This window comes from Musca domestica, unplaced genomic scaffold (assembly GCF_030504385.1).
Source record: "Musca domestica strain aabys unplaced genomic scaffold, Musca_domestica.polishedcontigs.V.1.1 47, whole genome shotgun sequence".
Lineage (NCBI taxonomy): Eukaryota > Metazoa > Arthropoda > Insecta > Diptera > Muscidae > Musca > Musca domestica.
The window spans coordinates 7,523,041-7,530,573 of NW_026712338.1; the positions used below are offsets into that span (position 1 = coordinate 7,523,041).

At 35.6% G+C, this 7,533-nt stretch overlaps 1 long non-coding RNA gene across 1 annotated transcript; it reads right to left on the reverse strand.

Annotated features, from left to right (window-relative positions):
- Positions 1-4,797: 4,797 nt before the first annotated feature.
- Positions 4,798-6,027, reverse strand: LOC131804644 (uncharacterized). The gene is made up of 2 exons (XR_009343205.1): positions 5,167-6,027; positions 4,798-5,107 (listed from the first exon to the last, which is right to left on the reverse strand). It is a non-coding gene; the product is annotated as an uncharacterized LOC131804644 (long non-coding RNA).
- Between the last annotated feature and the right edge of the window lie 1,506 nt (positions 6,028-7,533).

Consider the following 7,533-nt stretch of genomic DNA (forward strand, 5'->3'; position numbering starts at 1 on the left):
TAATATCATCCGCATCGAGCCGGATTCGCCAAGTTGAGAAGTTTGCCTGGCTATTAATTGCTGTTTCTTGTTCTCTTTTTACAAAGAAATCATCTGCAAAACACACATCCCCTTTCATTAATCGCACCACGGCATCAACATCATCCTATTCATCATCATCAACATCAAAAAAGGTACGTAAGTTCAGTGAATTTTGTTTTTGTGAGCTTAGAGTGCTTTAATTTTTGAAAAACAAGTAAAAAAGTGTTAGTTTCTGTTTGCTTCGCGGTACTGGTCGCCTTTGTTTTACCCTTAGTCGCGGTATCCTTAAATTTACAGTCCACAACAATTTTATTTTGCTAAAGAATCTATTAAAGATTCCTTTAAATCGAGATTTATTCGCATTATTTTCCATTTTATTGCGAAATAATCAAATTTCCCGGTTAATTTGTGTTTAATAATTCGAATTTATCAAAAAGAAATATATTTCTGTTTATAAAATAATCTGCCGCTGTAGTGTGCATAATTTCGTGTTCGGTTATTGCAATATTCCCCACACATTTGTCGAGTGATCTCTTTTACATCTCATCAATTCGGTATTACTCTCAACGAGAATAAAATCACCCACATTGCAAACCTAACCAACAACTATAACAACAACTTATTTATTCTACCAACTCTCACTGTTGGTTCGTCGTCGTTGGTTAGTTCGAAGCGAGGCAGTTGCTTACCCACACAATTTTTTGTCACCCTACATTCGGCATATTATATGTACATATCATTGTGCTCCTTTGCGAGAAAAATATCAATATTTTCGTAACTTATCTTTCGGTTAGTAATTGTCCCAGTGCACATAGTTGCTATGTATGTCATGAAAATCATCATACCCTTATGCATAAACCTAATCGATCGGTGCCTACAAACACTGGTGCAAATCCGTCAAGTGTTTCACACATCGCATAACTCTCGAGTCCTTCTCGGTACCGCCATTGTTAATATTGTTCACGAAGGAAATTCTTATCCTGTTCGAGCCCTCATTGACCCGGCGTCGGAGGCTAGTTTTATAACTGAGAACCTTCAAAATAGATTGAAGTTATCGTCTCGATTCACTCCATAGACAAATGAAAATATAGACAACGAAATGCTCTCACCGTTCATCTTCGAAAAAAATCGGATCAGCAGATGTCGTCAATGTCGTTTCAGGGGTTTAAGTGGGAATCTTGAAGTCACTCAATTCAAAAATGTTAAAAAATAACAAAAACTGTAGGATATTTGTCAGTTGAAAATTATTTCATAATAAAAGAAATGTGAAAAGTACGTGATCACATCGAAAAATATGGGAATATTCCAGTGAAATTCTTGAAAAACGATAAAATGTGTTTTCGAAGTCGAGTGGCTTGAACGCGTAAATCAGCATGTTGACTATGCAAAACATGATGAGAGCCACCTGGATAAAAAGACAAAACTAACTTTTCGTTGTCTTTATTTTCATTTGTCTATGTCCACTCTTGCAACCATTTCTGGTGTAAATGGTTCGTCCTCCGCTACCTCCCGGAAAAACTGTCGGATTTGTATAAACTCTCGCTTAAGTGCTTCAGTTTTGTTGAAAACGGATGCTTTTGTGCTCCCCAAGATTTCTAGCAACCTTCCATCGTTTTCGGTTGACCCTACTTTAGTTCGTTCTCTGCCAAATCTCCGGTTGGCAGATCCAAACATTTTTGACTGTCGTTCCGTAGATATGTTCCGCAAATATTGTTGCCGGGGGTACAACAAAATATATTAGGCTCTCTATTGGCGCAAAATACCCTTTTGGTTGCATCCTATCGGGTCCAATTCCCTCCTCAACCTTGCAGGTCTTTACGACCACTTTGAGCTACAGTGAGGAAACCATTCTGCGGTTTTGGGAACTTGAGGAGGTCCCTAAACGCCATTACTTTCGCCATCAGACAAGTTCTGCGAGGATAATTATCGGTCCACAACTACGAGAAATTCAGAGGGTCTTTACGTTGTCACACTTCCCATCCGTACTGAATTTCCTCACAGCCTGAAAATTGGTGATTCGCGTCAAAATGTTCTAAGTCAATTTTTTAGGAACGAAAATCGCTTTTACGCAATCCTTCTCTCAAAGAAATGTATTATGCAGTTGTTCGCGAGTATCTTGACTTAGGTCACATGTGCTCTGTTTCTCCCCATCCCCCAGTTGTCAATCTAGAAAAACAGACCTTCAATTTACGCGTAGTTTTTTATGCATCAAATAAAACTTCTACTGGTATAAGTCTAAACGACATCCTTCACGTGGGACCATCTCTCCAAGCAGACTTAGTCTTGTTAATATTGAGATGGCGCTTATTTCGGTTCGTGTTTAATTGTGACATCACGCAAATGTATCGTCAAATTCGCGTTCACCCACAACATACATCTCTTCAAAGAATTTTGTTTCGGGAATCCCCCAATGACCCCATTTCAGATTACGAACTGCAAACTGTCACTTTTGGAGTAAATTGTGCCCCTTATTTAGCAATTCGTACTTTGCTCCAACTTGCTGATTATTGTGAGTCTGAATATCCTTTGGTTTCAAATATCCTTCGAAAAAGTATGTATGTTGATGACGTCCTTGCTGGCGCTCATGACCTAGACACCGCTATTCTTGCTCGGGACCAGCTCATTGCTTCTTTGTCCACAGCTAAATTTGAGTTGAGAAAGTGGACTGCAAACGACAAATCTGTTCTTGCTAGTTTGCCCATTGACCATTTAGTTGACGCTCAGGTTCTTTCCTTTATAGAGGCAAGTAGTTCCAAACCATTGGGTATTCGATGGAATGCCAGTTTGGACTCGTTCTTTTTCTGTGTAAATCCCATCCCTGAAAAATCTAATTATTCGAAGCGGGAAGTTCTTTCACACATAGCTAAGTTGTTTGATCCCGTAGGTTGGTTAGCTTCCGTTTTAGTGGTAGCAAAAATTATTATGCAGAAGGTGTGGTTAGATAGCATCGGATGGGACGATCCGCTTCTTCTTGCTACAAAGAATTCTTGGCTCACTTTTGTTGACAATTACCCTCATGTTAACTCGATTACAATTCCGCGTTGGGTTCGTTATGAACCAAACACCTTGGCAGAACTACATGTGTTCTCTGATGCTTCGGAGAAAGCGGGGGTAATTTATATGCGAACAAAAAATTCTCTAGGGGATATTAGTGTTCATTTGTTAGCCTCTAAGACAAGAGCAGCCCCTATTAAATCGATTTCACTACCTCGCTTGGAATTATGTGGCGCTGTACTAGCGTCGGAACTCCTAAAGCCAATTTTGAGTGACTTGGACATTCCAATTAACAAGATTTACAGTTGGACCGATTCCACAATTGTATATTTACAAAATATGAAGATATTTTGGAGCGATTCTCATCACTTGATAGAGCGTTGCGAGTTTTGGCATATATGTACCGTTTCATTCATAAAACTCATCCCCACAATCGGCCTGCAAATTGTTTCACAAGTAAAATCCCAACCTCTGAAGAAATTAGAATGGTTAAGAATCATTTAGCCGTATTAGCACAGAAGTGTCATTGTGCAGATGAGTATAAGGATCTTTTGGATAAACGGCCTTTACCTTCCTCTAGCTCCCTTCTTTCTTTATTCCGTACAGTCATTAATCGTTGCAAGGTTTGCCGGCTAGAGAAAAATCGATCGTGTCCGCAGATTATTGCTGCACTTCCTCCCGAAGAAACTTCGATAAATAGACCTTTCACTACAACTGGGATAGACTTTGCTGGGCCTTTTGATATTAAGTCATTTACAGGTCGTGCTTGTCGTATCACTAAAAGATACGTTTGTGTCTTTGTTTGTTTCACGACCAAAGCTGTGCATTTAGAGGCGGCGTCTGATCTATGGACGGCTTTATTTCTGGCTAACTAACTTGAATAAGCGTTACAAATGGAAATATCCGGAGAGAAATGTTGCAATCAATGATTTAGTAGTCATTAGGCATGAAAAACTTCCACCTACTTCTTGGAAACTAGGACGTGTAGTCGAGACACATCCCGGTAATTACGGTAACGTTCGCGTTGTAGACGTCCGAACTGCTCAGGGTATTGTTAGGCAACCCGTCGTCAAGTTAGTCGGGTTACATAATTAAGTCTGTTGTTTGCGAAATATACCTCGTTTGGATGGGTAATTTCGGGCCCCGTCAACCAACATGTAATTAACTGTTATTAGTTTAAAAAAAAAATTGAATTTAATAAAATGAAATTTGGTCATATAAACTGAACTTACGTCCTTGTAAATCTTATTGTACATATTTATATATAACATAATTCCTTTGAGCTTTATTTAGTTGATACACATGCATGTATATCAAGGTGGGCGGCAATGTATAAGTTTTTCCCTTGCTCGATCAATCACGGATGCTGATTGGCGCACATGCATCTCCTCTACAACTCCCCTGACGTAGACCGTAGTGAGCGGATCGTCGCTGGGCATTGGTTGTTGTCGGTAACATCACCTTGTTACAAATGCTCTCATTGGAAGTAGTTGTAGTTGTATTAGTAGACAGACATGGGATCCTCTGCGATCACCTAGAACCTCTGCGTTCACTTGTCATTAGTCTTTGAAGCAATACCCATCACGGGCACTGTCACAAACACACCATATTTGAAAAGAGGTAACCTTATTGTTGAAGTAAACTTACAAAGCAATTCAATAAATCAGCAGACTTACTGAGAAAAGAAATTAATACTACTTGTTTTATTTCCTATTTTGTTTTTCTTTTCCTCCCTTGCCCATCTCACAAACAAACACATACATTAGTGATAACTTACTACAATTTTTAAATTATAAGCAACAATAAAATAAACATTTATTATTCCAATATTATAGTACAAAATAAATTTACTTATACGTGGTTTCTTGACATTAAAAACCTTTTTAAATATTCTACAACATACATAGTTTGTACATAACATACAAAAGAAATACAAACGGAGGAAATAATTTTGCTTATTTGGTTATTCTGTTTTGGTTAGAGCTCTCTTTTGTATTTTATCTACAGGTTTAACGTCACCATTATTGAGCGATTTTTGGCTTTCCGAACTTTCAGAAATTTCGCTGTCGCTCGATCTTATATCACCAGACATCTGTAAAGGAAATGAATAATCAATGAGACTGCAATGTGTTCTTAAATGAAAATGCTCACCAATCCCTTTTGTAAAGAATCTATTACAATCTTAAGTATCATGTACGTCCAAACAATGTGAAGGGCAAGCAACATAATGAGTAAACTGTTGAAAATGTAATACGCTGGGAACATTGGAAGAATCCTTGGCGCTTCAATTGAAGAACTAGAAAAAAAATTGAGTTCATTTGTATATATATATATTTATATATATTGCAAAATAGTAGATTGAATTTGAAATTTGATAAGAAAGAGATTTATATCCTTCCAGAAATGCTTACTTAAAGTTCAAGATAACTTACACCACTTTTGTAGGCCATTATATGGGTCATAACCCTCATATAAGGGTACAACCCGATTTTAAGTATATTTTACATTTTTATTATATATTTTTCATACTAATCTCGGCAAATGTTGGTAATTTGAGAAGAAACCATCCCTGCAAAAACTGATCACATTTTGGTATAACCATCGTATGATTAAACTATTTTCGGGATCTTGGCCACCTTCTTTCATTTTTTCTTGCTCTTATTTGTCATCTTTGTTTCGTAGGGTGTAGAAAACCTGTATTGTTTGTATTTAGGATATGCTGGGGTAGTCAACCATCTTACAGGTAATTGTCCACATAGGCATTTATTAAAGTATAGTCCCCACAATAAGTGTACACCCAAGTCCACTTTCCAAACTAATGTGTAGTCAGAAAATGCAATTTTGTATTCCATTGAATTTATAACCATCAACAGAATAGAACGTAGAATTGGGATGTACGCCCATAAGAAATAAGCTCCAATATGCCAAATTATATAAAAATAAAAATACGAATATTGGAAAGAAACACCGTACAGAACATTTGTTTAGTCGCTATTGAATTATACTATGATAAAAAATATGAACTTTATATATATATATATATATATATATATATATATATATATATATATATATATATATATATATATATATATAATTTGAGGTTTTCAGAGTAGGGCCCATATTGGTCTTGACCACCTGGGGTAGGGAACCATCATACAGATAATTGCCACATAGGAATTTATTTAAATAAAGTCCCCACATTATTGTGTGGTCACAAAAGAAATTTTTTTTGTAACCCCCAAGAGAATATTGGTTGGGAACGTAGATTTGGGATGTACTATAATGAAAAATATGAACTTTATGGGGTCTCCAATTAGTAATTATATTTGACTATTCTGAAATCGTTCTGCCCTCAATTATGACGTGGATAAAACTATTTTTACTTATTTAAATCACGGGAAATTTTTTTCAGTTTGACATGCTATTTTTTTTGATTTGGCCTCTATTTGTCATCTTGGATTATAAGAGGTAGAAGAAAGTTTTCAAGGTAGGTCGATGTTTTGGAGTAGTGAACATATAAAGGACTTATGAGGATTCTAATGCACAATCTGAGGTGCTAATGGGTTTAAAAAAGTAATTAAAATATTTTAATATTTAAAAAGTAGACCTAATTCGAATTGGTAATTAACAATATATGAATGGAAAAGCCTAAAAATATTCCACATTTGAACCCCTCCAATCGGCAGACACCAGAGTTCGAAATGAAATGATTCATTTTTATGCTTTCGTTCTTTCATTGCTTTTGACATGAATTAATTCGACAATATGAACTAAAGTCGTTTTTAGAGCCGTTACATGTCAAGAAATAAAATTGATTTGTTTACTGTTCGTTCACATTCTAATGCAGTGCAAATAATGGAGGTCGAAATATAAAAAACTGATAAGTGCGGCAAATATTTTTGCTTAATGTAATCTGACTTCGCCACAATTTTATAACATACTTTTGTGTTTTCTGTTGGAAAAAGTAAATAATAAACTTGAAATAAAATTTTCCACTATAAACCCATTTATGTTAGTACGATAATTCGTATGACTCGCTATATTGGTTGTGAATGTTAGATGACATCAAGTGTTGACAAGCAATGCAATGCATTGATTTAATTGTACTATCTTCTGATGAATGGTGTAGTGTGCTATTGTTTTTAAATGATTTGAAATGGCGACAATATACAATATGTTGTGAATATATTCATAGGCAATGAAATTGCTATTCAATCCGATCTCTTTCAGACACCCTATGTAACATTTTCAGATGTTATCGTATCATTTAATTAACACAGAAAAAAAACTAAAACAGATCAGCAATATGTTCTTTATATGCCTTAGAAACTTTTTTTGAAAGTCCATGTTATTTAATTAATTCCATTGAAAATTTATTGACTATGACAAAAATGTTGTTTTATAAATTTACATTGTTGTTTGAAAATAAACCTTTTAAAAATTTGCCTTGAGTGAAAAATATAAAATGGAATTTTACAAAAATCATTTGTTGCAAGTGCTTTCATATTGAACATT